Here is a 20,516-nt window from a genome sequence, read left to right as displayed (position 1 = left end):
CACCAGAGCAAGGGTCAGAACATGGGCTATATAAGCACCCTTCTTTCCTCCAGGTGGCATCAGGGCCCTGGGCTTCTGCCAGCTCTCAAGTTCATCAGCAACCTTCCCAAGACCTCAGACTCAGCAAGTGGAGCACCTCTTGGTCCGTCCATCCATGAGTGAGACAGAAGTGTCAGCTCTGTGAATTGCAAGTGGCTTCTTGGCTTCCCAAGTCAGTAAGCAGAGCTCCCCAATGGTATGTGGGCATGCCCACACCGACAGAGGACCTTAGAGACTTAGGTTTTGAGTTCTTGCTAGAAGGCAGAGAAAGAGGAAGTTCCCTGAGTGCTTCCCCGCCTGCTCCTCCCCCTGCTATATTTTTAACCACGCATTTTCCCCCATTAAATCAGAATTGATGAAACCTTTATAAAAGTAGTAATGTTTGAAAATTGAAAAGCACATTGAAAAATAACAGTATTCTTGACTATACAAGGCAATTTCTTCAAATCGAGTAATGATGTGATGTGTGTGGTTAACCGTATCTACGCAGGAAGTGGTTTTATTTTAAAGTTTTTGTGCTCACCCCCACCCCCTGTGCTTTTTTTTTCCCCTCGGGTACTGAAATTAAGCAGCATCCAACGTAGGCCTACTCTTACGACATGTGACTTGACTTGACTGTTTTCCGTTTTTGTTGAAAGAGTCATTAACAGTTGGAAGTTGATGGCAGTTTCAATAACAAGTGAACACCGAGAAAAGGTAAGTAAATTTTAACCTTATATTGAACAGAAAATTTAAACTTGAAAATGTTTGGCGGTGCCCTACGCTTTTGTGTGAACATACAAATATTTCTACAGAAATGTGGTTTCACCTGTGATTAAAACATCTGTTTGTTTCCTTCGGTGTAGAAACATCATTCTTTTCATATTTGCAACTGTCAAATTCAAATGTCCTTTAACAGATATTACACTAGGATCTTTGCTAGGATTTTATACTAAAATGTTAAAGACAGACTAAGGCATACTTTGAGTTTGAAAGTACTTTCAAAAATAACTACTAGAGAAAATATGGGACGTCGCATCTCTAACTGATAGTTTTACAAACTGTCATTTAAGTGGCGTGTTTTTACAAAAATGTGTACTATTCAGAATCCAGATAATGAAAGATACAAAGGTACTTTGTAACAATAAGAAACAATACCTGAATTGCAATGTGTAAGAGCTACAATAAAGTGTATTATGTTAACATTAGAAACCCTTGAAAAAGTGTAGTGTAGTGAATGCGTAGTTTATTAAAGAGCTATTAAAAGGGAGGAAAGTTTTAAAACGCAAAAGAAAGCTCTCTGTTATGACACTTGAGTATTTTAATATTTTTCTTAAATTGTATTTAAAATATAGGGTGAAATGAGGGCAAGTTTCTATTTCATAAGCAAAACTCTCTGTTAAATAAAAAAGACATAGCTGACTTCATCGAAGGTTACTTTTGGGAGAAGGGGCAAATTAGAACTATATTTTTGGTATGTATATAATTATATAATTTTCCTTCTTGGAGATTTTCCAAAATAATAGCCTTAGAAATGAAAAAGATTTGTTAACCACAAAGCGATGAGAACTTTTCTTTTATATTGACTCCCTGCTTTTACAAAATGTCTTTGTGTTCTGTAACATATGAACAAAAAATATAAAGTACTGCTAATCTCAGAGACAAATACCTAAAATAAATCTGAATGTGTATTTTTGAAAGAATTTTAATAAGAACTCCAGATATGATCCACTCTTCCTTAATATTATTTTTATTGTGCTGTTGAATGAGGGAAGTGATGGCTCCCCAACACCGATTTTTTTGTGTTATTAAAAAATGGCTACAGGGTTGATAAGTGGCAACAGTTCTTTTCTTGTATTATCTTTTATTGAAAGACACATATAAATGTTTTTTGATATGGTCAATTTAGTAGGAAATTATTCGGCATACAAGTGCACTCTATTTTAAGACCTCTTCAGTTGTCAATACTGAGGCTAGCTACTTGTTGACTATTAACTCACACACACACACAAAAATAGAGATTAGGACTTGGTGTTCAATATGTGTTTTATTGTTAGAGTGTAGGGAGACCCTGGTAATATGTATTTGCTTTGATAATCTGATTAGTTTTTCAATTGGTTACATTTCCACACAATGGAAAGCATTATTTAAATCTGTCTTCAATATTGTGGTTCTGAACCTCTGCATCTACAGAAGCTGTAGAATTCAGATAGTTTTGGTTGATATGTTATTACTTTCATTTTATTATAAAAGAACATCACATGAATAAACATACATAGTACTTATGCATTACCAAGAGTGACTATCCACATCAACATTTGGCACTGAAAAAATGTCCACTGCAGTTTTTTAAACCATCTCATATTTTTAAAAGCCAAATTCCTTGTTAAATGATTGTTTCTTGGAGAAACTGTCAAATTAAAATATAAATATCTTACGAAGTATGTGTAAAACTAAGAATGAATTACGTGGCTCAGTATGGATTTATAAAGAGCAACAATTAGCACTGATGGACATATAAACTGAGATACTGTCAGAATTGTTTGTAAAAACAAGTAATGCATTATCATTTGAACACACAGACCAAATCCTAAAGAGAGTCAAGTACAAATGAGGTATTACTATAAGTTACTATACCTTTACATATTTTAAGTGAATAAATAAACAAATTTTGGTGAAATGAAACAATGCAGAGAATCTTATTTGGAAAGTAATTTCAAAACTGATTTATGAAAAGTATATCATGCATTTCCACTTGGGGCCAGCATTCAGCAAAATTCAGAAAGGAGAATTTTTTCATTAATATTCTTCCTTTATTCTTTTTGAATGCTTTGATTTGGAATGGCCTGCTCTGTCCCTAACTTAGAATCTCACAGCCTTGGTAGAAGGACAGACCCCACTTGGCTCCTTCCATCCCACTTCAGTTGTCCTTAAAACTTACTCATCCTATTTCCCAGCACTTAGATCATCTGATAAAAATAATCCATGCTCACAGGAGAAAGCTACAGAGCTTTGTTTCTTTTTACTTCTTAGCCAGGCCTCCCCTCCCTGGTATAATTTTAATAATGTCACTCAGTAAACAGACCCAAAGGGACAGCTACATGTTGAAGACTTCAGTCAGGTGAAGAGAATGATACCATAGCAAATAGTTGGGGGGTTGATATTTGGGGGCAGGAAGAGTGTTTTGTTAACCATTGGTCCTGCTGCGGTATTTAAACACAGTGTATCTTATATGAAGGATCCATAGAGATGTGTTCATTCCTCTAAGATATTCCTGAATAAAATATACACCATTCCTATAGAGGATGAAAATTAATTGCACTGTGCCTTAACACTATTTTCATATTCACATACACTTAGAAAATAATTAAATAATTCATTGCTTAATATATATGCATTTTTAAAATAATTTAATATTCTGAATTTAAATCTTTGGGTACCAGAAGCATTTTTTTTTTTTTTTTTTTTTTTGCACTGAACAATACATGTTATAGAGCTAGACTTTAAAATGTACTTACAGGTATTCTAAATTTCAGTTTAGAGTTGGCAAAATGCCTTTTTTTTTCAAATGATGGAAAATGAGTTGAAATTAGTTTAGGCAATAGAGATAGTCATTAATTTGTATAACTTTAAAACCCAAGGAAAGCAAATTCGGGCATGGTAGAATCTAGAAGCTCACACAGGATTGTTGATTGGGTTGTATTTTCTTCATTACTCAGATCTATTTTTTTTTTTTTTCCAGTGTGCTATAAGCTCTCTCTGACAGAAGTTCACAGAATTGACTAGAAAGTGTTAGGTTGGGCGCCTGGGTGGCTCAGTGGGTTAAGCCGCTGCCTTCGGCTCAGGTCATGATCTCGGGGTCCTGGGATCGAGTCCCACATCGGGCTCTCTGCTCAGCAGGGAGCCTGCTTCCCTCTCTCTCTCTCTGCCTGCCTCTCTATCTACTTGTGATCTCTCTCTGTCAAATAAATAAATAAAATCTTTAAAAAAATAAATAAAAAAAAATAAATAAATAAAAAAAAAAGAAAGTGTTAGGTTTACATTTGACCCTTTCAGATGTGTTGCAGAAATTTGGCTTTCCCCTATCACCACTGTAAATGTCTCAGATTGAGCTCTGATTGGACCGAATTTTGTCACATGACCATGGTAGAGCTAATCATTGACCCTAAGACACTAGCACCATGAGTGACTGGATTGGGTCACGGGTCTTCTCTGGCATGGAGGGGCCTCCTGAGCCTGCAACACATGTACTCTTTGCTGAACGGAGGTGCCTCCCACAGAAACTTAAATGCTTTCCCCAGAAGAAAAGTGTCTTTATTTCTTATAGGTAAAAGCCACAGAACTCTACTACACAGCCACAAATGGTCACACTTAAAAACAGTGCTTATTCAAATTCTCTGAACTTTATAATCAGACAGAAATACAGTATCAGTTTAAAGGTATGTTTGAATGAAGCAAGTGTTTCAATCAAACTGAATTTTAAAGTATTTTTCAAGAACTACCTCATAGATGAACATCTGTCTCAACATTTTTCTTTTAGGAGTTTATAATCTAATATGATTGTTACATTAATAATTATTATAATACAAGTGAAATTTGTCCAATACAATATGAGGATTCAGAAACTCATGAAACATTTTGTATTCCAGTTATGTGGCCAGGCAATAAATTAGAGAATTTCCAGGTGTTATATCACTTGATTATATTCTATCAGAGAAATCAGGACAGTTTGGGAGGAAAGATTTGTAGTAGTTTTCAGAGACAGCTAGGATTTGGGATTTGAGAAACATTCCAGGGGAAAGAAAGGGGATATGTCCAGACACAAAAGTCAGAGAATTTCCAAGAAAAAAATGAGTTGACTAGTTTTGGTAGCTACAAATACAGTAGTAGGAGATCAGGCCAGAAAGACTGTTTGAAATCCTAAGAGAGTAGACCTGCTGAGCAGATTATAATGAAAGGTTGTAAGTAACAATAGTACTGTTAAGCAGGGGAAATATGTAATTGGAAGTCCTCATTTGGATGATGGGCTAGGCAGCATCCGGATTTATTTGCTTCTTGCATAGATCTCCCTGCTGGTGGCATACTCCTTAGGGCAGTTTGCAGAAATGGTTGCAGTCAGAGAAGGTAGATATTCCTGTAAGGTCAAGCGCTGGTTCCCCTCTCCAGGTGCCTTGAGGTCCTTAGACAGGCTGTGGTTATAATGATTTTTCTTTTATTTTATGGACATATTTTTGTTCTTTGTTTTGTTTTGAATTTAGGAATAGATGATGCGGCAAGAGTTTCAAAATCAAAACCTAAATATAAAAATTATAGAAAATAATCTTTCTTCCATTCCCATTTCTATATACCTCTATCCACCCCCCTTAATCCAATAGGGAACCACTTTTCATAGTTTTTAAAAAATCTTTCACAGTTGCATATACTTATATATAATGTAAGTGCATATATCCTCCTTTATTATATTAAAGATAGCATAATATACACACCTCTCCACTTTGCTTTTTTTTTTCTTCTAATAATATCTTAGAGATATTTCCATAGTAAAAATGAGAAATTGTTCAGTTCTTTCTTTCTCTTAGTATTCCACTGCATGGATGCATCAGATTTTATTAAAAGAGTCATGGGTGTCTTCAATTTTTCCTAATGCAATGAATGGGTTAATGAAATTGTGTGTGTTTTCAAATGTATCTTTGGGATGAACTTCCAGGGATACTATTTACTTATAAGCCAAGAGACAAAATAATTTGTCTCTTGGCTTATAATCTAGAATGCTGATAGAAGCTCTGTAGCTTTTCCAATGGATTGTGTTGCCAAACGTTTCAGGTTTTGCTAATGGGTAGAAAATTGTATCTCAATGTAGTTTTATTAGTATTTCTGTTATTATGATTGAGATTGAGCTTGCTTTTAAGAGATTAAAGATATACTTGTTTTTCTTTTTTTTTTTTTTTTTGAAGATTTTATTTATTTATGAGAGAGAGAGAAAGGAGTAGAGGGAGAGGGACAAGCAAGTTCTATGTTTGGCTTGGGACTCAACTCGATCTCAGGACCTTAAGATCATGACCTGAGCTGAAACCAAGGGTTGGACACTTAACCAACCCAGCCACCCAGGTGCCCCTACTTATTTTTCTTAATAAGATAATGTATCCTTTCTCAGTTTTTTTGTTTTTAATCCTTTCTCAGTTTTTTAATTAAGGACCAAAAGCATTAATGAAATTCAAGCTTAGAAGGAAATGTCCAGAAGTAAGAAATTGGGGATAGCCTATGTAAAATACTCTTTTTTTAAGTCTTGAAATAGGTAGTAGTTAGAAAAGGGATGAAACATGAATGTTGAAGTGAAGGAGAAGAGAAAAGGAATGGGAACGAAGGAAACAAAGGCAATATATCCAGAACGCTGACAAGGACTCAGAGACTAAGACAGTTGTATGTGATCATGAACTTAAGTAGATAAGTTACCAGATAAGTTAACCTGAACCTGTAGGGAGAGCATTTTAATGGGTGTGTATGTGGGTGATGGGATAGAAAGAGGCATTGAGGAGGCAAAGTGAGGAAATATACACTTCATGGTTCCAGTCTCCTCTAACATTGTAGGAAAGCTCATCTGATGAGAGGGAATATTTATGGAATGCCAAAGAATAAGCAGAAAATCTTATTTTTAAAATGGACCTTGTCGATTACACATACTACTATTGCGGGTTTAAAATTGATTTTTTCTTTTGGTGGGCATCAGCCCAATTCAATTCAATTCCGTAAATAATTTTGAACTCTAAGTACACAGTGTTGTGCTAGAAATTATTGGGGACACAAAGAATCAATGTGCTATCTAACCAATGAAAACTTTTTAGGTAATTTAGTGCAGAAACACAAGAATTTAAGCATAAATCTATATGTATGCCATGGAAATATCACAGGGCATTTTATTCTCAGAATCTCAGACTCATTTTGCCAAATCCAGTGGTCATTTACATGTCTTTATATTATCTACTATGTGAGCTGCATTTGATGCAATTGAACATTCCTGCCCTCTGAACCTCTCCCTTCATTTGACTCCTGGGTATTTCATTCTTTGAGTTTTTCACGAAACTAACTGGATGCTCTTTCTCTGTCTCCTTTGATAAATCTTCCTCATCATTCAACTCTAAATATTGGAATGCTTAGCACTCAGTCTTCAGATTTCTATCTTTTTAGCCTTGGCTCTTGTCTTCTAAATTTATTCCCAGGCAAATGTCTTACCATGCCATAAGTTTAAATATGATCTGTATTCTAGTTATATTTCAAGATCAGAACTTTTTCTTAGCATTATAACTATAAACACAACTAGCTACTCATCTTCACTTGAATGTCACTTGAATGTCTCATTGAGACAGCAACATGATTATGTTCAAATCTAGCTTCTTAATTTTCCCTGCTTGCCCCCAACCCAACTTGGTGCTTCCCTATTTTCACCCATTCAGTTAATGGCACCACCATTCATCTATCTGTGAATTACCTTCAGTTATACTCTTACCCACACATTTCCTACTCCAAACCACATTCAATTCATCAGCAATAAGCAGAGTCTATAAAATTTTTATTTAGATCCCATTATCCTGTTTACTTAACTTTTCTCAATAGTGGCTCTTGAAAAGTTACATATTTTTTTTCAGACTCAAGGTTCATTATTTTTTGTCAAATTTTGGTTTGTTAGTTGGTATAATGACTTTTCCTCAAAAAAACTGTTAAATGAATACAATCTGTGGCATGTAGTAACATCAGAATTTTAGATAAAACTATATTCATCAATTCACTTTCTACTTTTAAGGGAGAGAGAAATCATATAAAACATATGGAGTAATTTTGGTTTGCACATGTTTCAATGCCCTCAAGAAGGTTGGAGAGGTGGCAACTTCTAGAACCTTCCAGAACCTTCCACTCGGGGTTTGTTTTTTTTTTTTTTTCTGATCCTAAAGATGTTTTTCTGTGGTATCATTGACTATTAAGTACACTCCATGGGCAAGAATACCGTAAGTCTCACAAACATTGAAAATATTGCCAGAGGAAATAATACAGGAAAAAAAGACATTTAATCAACACAAGAATCATTTCTATGCTACATTTTATATATAATTTACTTTTTATTTTTACTTAAAAATAATTTTTTATTACTTATGTGAACTGGTTTACTTTATTCATGTATTTTTATATTTATAAATGTTGATTGCATATCTTGGGCTTTTCTCTAACAACTCTGCTCTTAGGAGGAATGAATCAGACATTAAGCAAGGGGTAAAATATAAATTGAATTATACCAAATCCAGTTACCTTTTACCACTTCTACCACTGATACTACAGAATCTTCTTGACTCATCTTCTTGCTTCTACATTTCATACCATACTTATTTCCTAAGAAGTAGCCAGAGTGACCTTCTTAAGACTTAAATCCTACAACTTCCCCAGTTAAAAAAAAAAAAAAATTCTAAATGACTTTCTATTTTATTTCAAATTAATTCAATCTCCTTTCATGGCTTGCAAGGCTCTCTCTTTCTCATTACTTTGCTTTCATTTTTCTAAATAGCATTTTGGATATAGGGAATTATTATTATTATTATTATTATTATTTTTTATTATTTTTGTCTACTTGCTTAGTGGCTATTTTCAACTTAAACTGAATCATCTATGAGCTTATTGACCTTGTCTGTTTATTTGATACTGAACATCTAGAAAGTAGAACATGGTAGGCAGATGATAAACACTCAGTGAATATTTGATTAGTGAAAAAATAAATTATATAAAAGTTGACTCTGGCTGTAGAGTCAGAAAAGACTTTCTGGAGATTTGTGACTACTTCTGGGTCTGAAAAAAAATAGGATAAATTTAGGAAAAGAGAAGCTAGAAAGAGAAGCTAGTTCAAACAAATGACATATAATGGGTATGTTTTGAGTAACCTTGCAGTGATGAAAGTTTGGATTGGAAGACTGAATTCATTATATACTATAGTGCCTTTCTGAAACTCAGAAGAAATGACCCACCATCTGAAAACATACTGCCATAAATTGATGGAAAACACCAATCATCTTCAAGAATTTAAATTTTAAACTATTTCACTAAAATCATTAATTTTATACTTACTATAAATTAATTTCTTAAAAACAGAGAGAAGTTTTTGTTCTAGTCTTTACTGGTGTAATGTTGAACTTAGACTCAAATGAGATATCTACTTAAAAGAGCTCTGAAAGGTTGAAAACGCAGGAAATTGGGTGCTGAGTCAAGGGGAAATTTTGTGTCTGCTAATTTATCTTTCTGCATTAGTTTTATATTATAATGTAAAGGCTACAGTCAGAGCAATGGAACTTTTTTTTTAAAGGTTTTATTTATTCATTAGAGAGAGAAAGAGAGAGATCACACACAAACAGGGGGAAAGGCAGAGAGAAAGGGAGAAACAGACTCCCTGCTGAGCTGGGACCCACGCCCCGCTCCCCTCACCCACCCCTCTCAGCACTGTAGGGCTGGATCCCAGGACCTGGAGATCATGACTTGAGCCGAAGGTGTATACTTAACCATCTGAACCACCCAGGTGCCCCTGAGCAATTCATCTTTCTGCTAAAGGCAGTAGAAAATCAAGTAATCTGAGTTTCCATATAATGTTACCTATTCATGTGTGGATGGTTGTCTTAAGTGGAATACAGGAGAAAAATGAGTGTTGATTACCCCAGTGGTGTCTCCAACACTGTGTTAGGTACTATGGTGTTACAAAATATAAACAATATTTTCTCATTCTCAAGGTGCTTACAGTAGCATGAGACATTCATGAATATACATTAGAGTGGTATTGTAAACAATGATCATCATAGCTATGATTATGATAGTATGTATAATGCATGTTATATATTAGGTGTTTTGCCTACCTAATAGTATCTGATAGCCACAAAAATCATGTAAAGAAGTTAGTATGTCCATTTTAAAGATAAGGAAGTTAAAGGTAAGTGGCTAAGTGCCCAAATTTACAGGGCAGTGTGGTAGAGTATGTCTTGCTTTAGAGGCATATTTGGGTTAAATCCACAAGTAGACAAAAATCCATGTTATTTTCACTAGGCCATGCTAACAACTTCTAAGCCGATTAAGTGTCAGCAGTTAATGCTGGACTTCATGCACGAGGCCCTAAGGTCTGAAAGGGTCTAAAACGATCCTGCTTTGTTTGCTGTCTAAGGAGATACCATCTGTGGAAACCTGTTTCTTGTTTGCTGCGTATATTGCCTTCTGTAAAGACGTTATACAACATGTGAGGAAGAAAACATTTTTTGCCTCTGCTTCTGTCACATTGCAGGTGCCTTTTCTATTTCTCTTTTCTTTTTCCTATAGACCTATGTCTCTCCTCAGCCTGCAAATCCCCCGAATACTTTCTTAGATCTTGTAGCTGATGATGAAAGGAACAAGCTACAAATAGATAATCAGTATTTGACATGTGCCTTGTCTAAACTGAGTGTAAAATAACCGTATTTTGAAAACTCAGTATAAATAAAAAGAATGGTAACATTTTTACATTGATTTTATGTAGAAATTATAAAATTTTAACATATTGAATTAAATAAGATATATTATTAAAGTTAATGTCATCCGCTTCATTTTTCTCCTGTAATGTGGTTGCCAGAACATTTAAATATTTTCCTGTTGCCTGGCTTGAAATTGAATGAATGAATAAATAAATAAACAAATAAAATTCCTCAAAGATAGTCCTTAAAGTTCTATCTTTGCCCTTGGCCTTTCTCCCAATGCTGTTCCTCATTTTTAGTTGTCCCTTGATGCCATTCCATGGAATCCCGACAGCAGTTCAAATTGAATATGTCACAAATTAGCCCTTAATCTCCCTACAGAATCCTTCTCTTTCTCCTGCTAACTTGAGTTAAGATGTCCCTATTCCTGAAATTACCTAAACAAGTAAGTTTGGAATCTCTGTGGACCCCTGTACGCTGCCTATTCCATACACATCCAATCAGTTGCTGTGTTTTAAGGGCATCCATTTCCTTCGCTCCATTTCATTTATTGTCACAGTTATTAATTTGGTCATCCATTAAGTCTTGTCTAGACTACAGCCAAAGGGGTCTTACTTGCTTTCATACTCCTGTTTCTCTTACTCCTTTACTTTGCCTATTTCAGATTCACTTTATGTCTTCAGGGTGATGGTTGGGTTCGAGTTAATTAATATATTTATATTCTATTTAGAATTTAGAACCACTTTTAAAAGTGGTTTTACATACATTATTTTATGTGATCATTCAGCAAGCTAGTAAGAAAAGCAGGAGATGTTCATAGATTTAATAGAAAAAGACAATGAAATAAAGGAAAATTGAATTGTTTCAGGACAATTCCTAAGTGTTTTCTGGTTTCTGAGCCTGTGCTCTAAATACCTTATTATCACTGTAAGGGATTAAAAAAAAAAAAAAAGTTCTGGAACAGAATCTGGTCAATTGATTGGATGGAGAGAAGAGAATGAGTGCTCCCACAACCTGGCATTTGATGCCTGTCTGAGATCTCTGGGCTCCACCGCTTACTAGATACAATCCATTTTGTGCAAGTTACTTAATCTCTTGAAGACTGAGTTCCCTCATCTATAAAATGGGGAGTTTCCTCACGAGATAAAAAGAAAATAACACGTGTAAAGAACTTTGCCTAGTTTGTAGCAGAAAATCATTGCTTTAAAAAAGGTTAATTGTAGTGTGAATAGTAGCTGTAGTAGTAACTGTTTTATCAGGTTGCCTAGAATCAAATGATGACCATATTTTTCCTTCATTATGGTATAAAAATCATGGCAGTATAATTCTGGTTTATTTCAAATCTAAGTATTATGATAACATTATGAAACCCATCAAGAGAAATTTCTTGCAATTAGTTTCATTTCCTCAATATAGCTGTGTGGGGGAATATAGTATGACTGTGTGGAGGAGGAGAAAGAAGGCTCTTTTCTTGTTTATTTACAAAATTTTGGTTGATATGGAAATTTTCCTTCAAACAGTTCAAGATGTGTCCTCACTGAAGATACCCTTTAGTTTTGAAGAATTAATCCATCACACAGAGCAATTTATTTATTTATTTATTTATTTATTATTTATTTATTCAGTCATCAAAGCAAAGTTTATTGGGCAGTAGTACCAAGCTCCTGAAGAGAGGGGACCTGAGAGCGTTGCCCACACAGAGCAAGTTTATTTATTTTATTTATTTTTTATTTTTTAAAGATTGTATTTACTATTTGTCAGAGAGAGAGAGATGGAGCACAAGCAGGGGGAGCAGCAGGCAGAGAGAGAAGCAGACTCTCTCCCAGGGTCCTGGGATCATGACCTGAGCCAAAGGCAGTTGCTTAACCAACTGAGCCACCCAGGCGTCCCCACACAGCGCAATTTCAAAAGTGGTAGAGAACCATTGACTCTTGGACTTGAAATTAAAGGGGAGCAAAGAAAAACTACAGATAAGGAGAGAAACAAAAAGTAGAATTCTCCTCACGCATTTTTAGTGTATATATGATTTTTCCTAGAGTGGCAAGGTGGTGACAGAAATAGTTCATGAGGCAGATATGCTGGGGTCCTCATAAAGTGATTCTGAAAAAAGGAAAAATAAGAAAGAAATTTGGAAGGTCCAGAGTCTAGGTTGCTGACCCAGTTAGAGAAGAGTTAGAAGTGTTTTGTTTTTTGCCTTGGGGAATCCTGCTCAGGATACTATGTGTGGAGGTGGAATGACTTCATGGATCTCAGTCCTGATTCTGAAAGCAGTCGGCGTCAGCATATTGGATTAATGAGAGCAGTGTGGCCGTGGGAAGTGACGAACCAAATGCTCAGTGACAATGGTGCTGTCCTTGGGGAACTGGCTCTGTATCCTGTAGACCAGAAGGCTTTAGGGTAGAAGTCTAGCTTGAAGAAAGGGGATTAGTAAGTGGGCCAGAGTTTCAGAGTGAGAAATCAGCTTGAAAGGAAGACTATAGACTGGTCAGCATGGCAGGTGTGTGGAGAGGACGATTTGAGGCTGGGAAGGTGGGGGGCGGGGGGGGGGGGCGACATGCAGTAATTGTTCTGACTTCCCCTGCCTGTGGAGCATTGTATTCTAGGTCTGTGTGGCGTATTTTGATGTGGAGAAGTAGGAAAGAAAATAAAAAGAATCCAGTGACACTTGGAACTGGAAATCACAGCCATTCTAACATGGTGGCCAACCTGAACTTGTTGGAAATGTTCATGGTACTGGGGGATTTCAGGCAGACATCAGGTGCCTGTAATGCTCTCTATACAGTACAGAGCCATGCTGACAAATACAGTGTCTGATTTTAAAGAACTCAGAGCCAGTTTGGTCAGAAGAAACACATAACTCAAATAGAGAACAGAACACAGTAGAAGTCAGGATATAATTATCTGCTAAAATGTAGTAAGAACAGTAAAGGAGGTGAGAACAGGGAGGGGAGAAAAGGGCAACTTGCTTGGCAGTAGCAAAGAGCACAGCGTAGTACCCGACTCCTGGTGATGTGAGATCATGCTGAAAAAGCTATACGAATAGATGAAATAATACTAATCTCTGAGGAACCTCTTTCTAAACCAGTGGTACAGGTACAGTCTCTTGGTTTTATTCTCCATTTCTAATCCCACCAGCATGGGTGGAAAAATGAGATATAGAAAATTATACTGATTTAACTTGCAGCAGAAACTGCTGTATCCGAGAGAACTTGCCCTGTTTACAGGATGTAGAAGCTGCCCCTCCCCCCTGCAGCCTGCTGTTACCATACATCCTTGACCAGTTTTCTATGTCTTCTGATTTTTCAAGGGAGGACACACAGATTTTTTAAAATACAAATCCTCATTTTTCGATTGGAAACTGATTCAAAACATTCTAAAACATTGTTCAGGCCCAACAACATATGTCTGTGGGTTGAATTTGGTTGGCAGTCTGCCAGTTTTCCACCTCTTCTTGAATTTATAGCTACTCCTAAGAAAGCAGGAGCAGAGTGTCATGATTAGAAAGAACTAGACTCCTCCAGATAACTTCCATATACAGAATAAATCTTAATAAAGGCTCAGAGACTCACCAACACATTTGATTATTCTACCAAAAAAAATCCATTTTTGTATAGACTTTTCATTGAGGGCCTTGTTTTGTTTGTCTAACTTCCGTGAGTGGGTTCCTTTTCCTAACTTGAAAGAACCGATGTTGTTCTATTGCTAATGTTCCTCAAGGCATTTTTTAAAAAAAGATTTTATTTATTTATTTGACAGAGACCAATCACAAGTAGGCAGAGAAGCAGGCAGAGAGAGAGGGGGAAGCAGGCTCCCTGCTGAGCAGAGAGCCCAATGCAGGTCTCAATCCCAGGATCCTGGGATCATGACCTGAGCCAAAGGCAGAGGCTTTAACCCACGGAGCCACCCAGGCACCCCTCCTCAAGGCATTTTTTAATCATTACAAGATGGCTTCAAAAGTTAACTTTTCTGGGTAATAGCAAGTAGAGTCATCCTTAATTTTCCTGGTATTTTCAAAGTCATGTGATATAAGATATGGACCAGAACATGGACACTTGCACGGGTGCATTGTTGTAGGGGAGATTGAAGAGATGTATATATCTTAGGTGGTGAAGACAATCTAAACAACAGTTTAAACACATGCACACACTCACATGCACACACATGCACGTGAAATCCACAACGTGCTAGATGAGGAAATGTGGGATGGGTGTGACCGTGTAACCCATTTCATCATACAAGTTGTGAATAGATCGGCATCACTAAGCCTCAGAAATAGAAGACAAAGAATGTAAGTGAATAAAGGGAAGACAGAAGGAAAATAAAAATTACTGTTGAATGATTTTTAAAGAAAATAGGCGATCCGGATAGCGATTTTAAAATTCCAGATTTTTTATGCATTTCCTTTTGACTTCATTGCAGCCAAGTCCAGATTCTGTATTTTGCTTTGTGAGGAGCCTAAATTAAGATAGATATTTGGTTATACTACCTCAAATTATAATAACACTCACTTAACTGGAACCTAGCTGGATAGATAATGTATCTAACCATCTCCTCCCCCTTTTCCCTACTGGGGTGAGGTCCCTGAATTCCACTTTGAGGAAAGAGAAGCACCCCTTGTTTAAATTGGGGCTTCAGCCCCTAATAACTCCTGGGTGGAGATTCCTGATAATGCACCTGAAGTTCTTCAAGAAATTAAGGCATCAAAAGAGTCTTTTCAGCCTAGAAAGGAAAAGATACATTTGGCAAAATAAATACACTTGGCATATTAAAGGATATTCAAAGGCAAGAATTTAAAAACGCAATCAAAAATTTTCAATTTAAATACTGTGACCTAGTAAATATTTTTTGCCATTTTGATATTCTTGGCTTCATGAAAGGAAGCCTCACTGCCGAAAGATTTCAGATTAAGGAATGAAAACAACAAAATTTTGTGAAATTTGTTTGTTCTCACACCAAATATCCTTTGAGGTTTTACAAGCAAGATAAATGTTTTCCAAAGGTTTAAATTGATATTGTTTAACTCACACTTACCAAGTTCATGATACAAACATTAAAAAAAAAAAGCACTCATGCTGAAACACAATAGACCCAGATTGCTTGCAGTATGATCCTATTGGGTTTTTCCTTTAGATAAAAGAGTTCATTTTTCAGTATCTACCTAGTTAGCCACATAGTCACTTCTCTTTTCCCAACTATGATCAATACCACTTCCCCAACCACCAACAAATTCCAAAGTGAAATGCGTTTCCAGAAAACTTACTCAGAACAAAAATATTTGCAAATATGACCTGAGAAGCAATGGGGTTTAAAAATGAGAAGATACTGTAGTAATTAGTCATAATTTTAGAACAATACAGATATAAAATTAAAAAAGAACTATGTAATTCTAGAGACTTGTTTGTCAGCAAAGTTCAGTGTGCATCTCAGTCACTGGGTGAAGGACAAACATGTAGTTTCTCAGGCTCCTCTTTGGTGTTGCTGGATGGGAGTCTTTGGAATGTGCAGTAAAATCTGCGTGTTTATGAAGCTTCTCATATTGACGCTTGAGAATCGCAGCTCGGTAGCTTGCTTACTCCTCACTAGAAAGCCATTTGTTCCTTTTCAACTGAAGTTATTTCTGACCCTAACTCCTGGGAGAAATCTTAGCTTAATGCAGGTAGTCTTTAGCTAATTCCAGTGGAAAGGAGTTTGGCGAGTTCAATGTTAAATTTCTAACAAGCGATCATGGCATTGGTCTGCCCTTGTGTTGCATATGTGGGGTGTGTTTCCCCGTATTTACCAGTCCCGGTCCTTCGGCAAGTCATGCCCTTCCTCATTAGACATTTGTTTCGTCTTCAACCACAGCTTCTTCTGCTGGTAACCCGGTCATTCATGGCCTCATCCTCTGGGTAGGATTGAGGTCCAACCTCTCTACTGCCAGTCTTCCTTCTGGATAACTGAGATAGGTCTGAACAAATATCCAGTAATCAGCCTTCTGACATTTAATAACAAATCTCCTCGTTGATAATAGTCAGCAAATCTGAACTTCTGAGTACTTCCCTTCTCAGATTACCAGTGGTTGTTTTTTCCTACCTGTAGGGTAGATCTTTCTATTCAGCTTCACCCAATTGCCAGTGTTTCTTGATATATGTGATTATCCGACCCAACTGCATCTCTTGTCTACGTTTGTGGATAGGAGAGCTCTCCAGTATCTGTTTACTGCCGATGAAGATCCAGATCTTGGTCCTTTCTCACCTCAATAAACCATGAGAGATGGCTGGTCTTTCCAATTAGAGGAAATACATATATCTATATATATTTCATATATGCATATGAAATATTTATGAATTATCTCTATAGAAAGATACCTTATCTTACAGCAAACACGGGAATTATTTCCACAAAATCACATTTCTAAAAATAAAGGTTGAAACAAATCTTTTTAGAGGAAAATACAGGAATAGTCTTTGTGGTCTTGGATCAAGCAAGGATTTCTTAAGAGGACAAAAAAAAATCATTAATCTTAAAAGGAAATAAATGATAAATTGGACAATATTAAAATTAAGAATGTCTATTGATGAAAATGCTCTATTAAGAGAGTAGAAAGTAACCCACAAGTGAGAAAAGATCATTATTGCGACATATGTATTTAAAAATGGCTTGTATCCAGAATATAAAAATAACTTCTACAAATCAGAAAGGACAAAGAACCTAAAAGAAGAACTAACAAAAGTTTTTTATAAGCACTTCACAGAAGCATATTACATAGCAGTCAGTCACACGAATGAATGTTTGAGTGAAATAAACTCATCAATAAAAAATACATACTCTAGGTTTTCCATTTAGATTAATTTTAAAAATAGGAAAAACCAAGAAGACAGAATAATGATTATTTTTAGTGGGGTGGGTGGAGAGTGTGACTGGAAGGGGGCTTCAGGGGTGTCTGGAATGCTAACACTGTCGAGTTTCTCAGTTTGGGTGTGGTTACACGAGTGTGTTCAGTTTGTGACAATTCGTTGTGCTTTGTACACAAGCATAGGCATACGCACACACACAAACGATTTAAAATGTATTTTATGCATACATTACTGAGCGAGAAACTAAATTTTTTAATGCATTAAAGGAAATTTGCTGAAATGTTTTATTTTCATGGTGTCATTGTCACAACAGTGGACAATGACATTACTGTCCCATTTTCAGACGTGTCCTCTTGGCACTGAAATCCAATCCAATCAATTCAGACTTTGAAGACAGGAGCATTAGGGAAAGACTAATCGGGTACAATAACAAATTTGCTAAATAAAACAAATGTCAGCCATATTTGACTACTGTCAATTACTGACTCCTGTTAATTACTGTCAAACACTAATTATGCAATATGCATCTTCTCCATATTTTAACCTGGCCTAGCCAAGATCGAGCTAGAGGGATCCCGGTGTATTACAATCAGTGCGTGATTAGATTTAATCAGCTTGATGAAAGGGCTTTGCAACTGAGTCACATCCTTTAGGAAGCAAATGCTATGGAACATGAAATCCCAGGAAATAAGCAATCACAGGTTGAAATGTACTTTTTGCCCTTGGTACTCCTCCAACAAAGATCAGAGAACCGGCCCTGTCCCAGAAAGTGTTTAAGACTGCTTGTTTTGTCAGTGTTTCCTCATACTGTGGCTGCTGAGCAACTTGTTCTACTGCCAATGTTTTCTCCTTAAGTGACATTTCATCATCCAGTGCCCTAAGATAGTCACCTTGTTTTCCCTTAATTGATACTTGTACGCAAGAGGCAGAAAATGGCTCAGCATTTCTTGCTAGATTAGGTCAAAACTGACAGAGGAAACAGAGGGAGGATTGCATTACTTATGCCCCTTATGGTTCTCCTGTGTATCAGGAGATTGCCATTTCATAAAATTTCTTATGCTGCCTAAACATAATTACAATAGCACAGGCATTTTATTCCTATTTGCTTTTCAATTTTGTACTACTTACCTGATCACTGGAGGGAAATTCAGAAGCAGTTCTACTAATCTTCACTTCATTTTTCTTCTTTGTCCTCAGTAATAGAATTTTACCCTTTGATATCTCTTCCTTAAATGCTTCATTGTGTCCTTCCTATGAAGTTTCCACCTCTCTCTTCATTTAATTGGTGACCGAAAGCATTAAACATGCACCTGGAGGTTCAAAAGGAGGCTCCTGAAGTTCTGGAGTGTTTTTTTCCCAGATCACTTCTCTTATCATAAGATCAGTGTTTACAAATAGATGCTATGCTATTTATCCTGATTTGAAGTTCATTAAGAAGCATCCCATGAGAATGCTACCATTCTGCAGTGGCTGGGGATCCATTTCTCTGGGTGTCTCTTCACCAAATCCTTTGGGAGGGCATTATGCCTGAAACAAATCATCAGAGGTTCCCGGGCTCTATAAGACAACAACCAGATTCTTTACCTGGCAAGATTCTCCTCATCTAGCCCTAATGACTATCTTTCCCTCACTTTCCCGCCTCCTGTATTCCATCATTTGTTGTGGATGTTCACTCCTGTTTTCCTTAAATCTGGTGATCTCAGCCTGTGTTGCCCTTGATATCCCTTCTCTGCCTTTTGGATCTTATTTTTATACAACGTCAAGGTCAAATGTCACCTTCGCCTTAAGATTTTCCTCAGTCCCATCCTCCATTGCACTCTTAACCAGAATCCATGGCAGGCAAATGTGCTTATGTCTGTCCCTGGGGTTTTCAATAATTGTTGCAGAAAATGCGGGACCTAAAAAGTCTATTTTTCAGGTAAAGTCTCAATAAATACTTGAAATGTAAATCAGTTGCTTTGCTTCCAATAAGATAGAGACTAGAAGGTTAAGGTCCCCAGGGGATGAGAGATGGCAACAAGATACCATGATCTAAAAAAAGATCAAAGTTGCCGGGCACACAATTTTGTCTGGGACTTATTCTACTTTAAAAAATGTATTTTACTTGTCATTTTCACCATTTGAATGCCCACGGGTAATGACAATAACTGTATTAGTTTATCCATGCAGCTGACTTGCCAGACTTTGTCAGTAAATGCAGAATATCACCCTGATTCCCTGATTAAGTTAAGTTAAATAAACGCAAAGCCTTATTACCACATTTCCTATATATAACACCTGTCCAGTCAAAGACAATGTTACCCAATGGGGTGGCTATGGTCAAATTCCTTTACTATGATGTTCTTTTCTCATTATATTTGACATTTTTGAAACTGAGTTTTATTGCACTCTCTCCGCGTATGGAAGTGGTCTGGGGAAATTAGACTTAATAGAGATGTAGAAGCCACAGGGAAAAAAGAAAAAGAAAGTGAACTGGAAGGAAACTGAAATTAAAATGTTATTTTAGTAAATGGCTGCTGTGGTGGAGACGACAAACAATTGCGATGCAAGTTAATTACTGACCTGTCAGGAAAGTGTAGCGCAAAGGTTGTGCCACACATTACTGGAGCTACCACAGCCACAAGTCATTTCCACAGGGGAACAACCAGACCGTGCTCTACCACAGATCAACATAAAATCTTTCCAGGGGATAGAAATGAATTTCTCGCAGATGTAATATTTGTCTGTGGAGTTTCCTTGAACTCCTTAGCAGACCTAGAGAAATAGCACTTCCCACACATTCTGGGAAAGGAATGGAGTCATACTGCCACAGAGGGCTCCTGTGTGTTGACCATAGCTCTTGGTGGTTGGGGTGACCAGATAGCTCACTTGCCACGTGGTGAAAATCGAGGCTACCACCCATGGGATGGGAATTCCCTGGGGACACTCAGAGCTTGCTTCTGTGACAGTTCTCACAACATCTTCAGTGGTGATCCACATCAGGCAAGAGAGTCCTTCTATTTGGAAAAATAATATGAAGCACCAAAAGGAATTTGAAAGTCACAGAAGACATTCTCTATTGTCAGAACGAATAACCCTGCTAAATTTTAGGATGGTCATTAAACGTACTCATTTAATTTATAAGAAAGAAAGAAAAAAAAGGCTAATTCTGAAATGAAAATAAGGTATTCCTTATATTTTTAAAAATTCCTATTAT

General features: G+C 36.6%; 1 protein-coding gene across 1 annotated transcript in view; it reads left to right on the top strand.

The window, feature by feature from the left end:
- The first annotated feature begins 606 nt into the window (after positions 1–606).
- Positions 607–20,516, top strand: part of ARHGAP15 (Rho GTPase activating protein 15) — a 610,173-nt gene continuing 590,263 nt past the window's right edge. The window contains exon 1 of the mRNA XM_046018034.1: positions 607–735. The gene's annotated coding sequence lies outside the window, so the exon portion shown is untranslated. The remainder of the gene's footprint in view (positions 736–20,516) is intronic.

The sequence above is a fragment of the Meles meles genome, chromosome 9 (assembly GCF_922984935.1).
Source record: "Meles meles chromosome 9, mMelMel3.1 paternal haplotype, whole genome shotgun sequence".
NCBI classification, from domain to species: Eukaryota; Metazoa; Chordata; class Mammalia; order Carnivora; family Mustelidae; genus Meles; species Meles meles.
The sequence above is the reverse complement of the archived record's forward strand: the minus strand, read 5'-3'. Positions and strand labels throughout refer to the sequence as shown.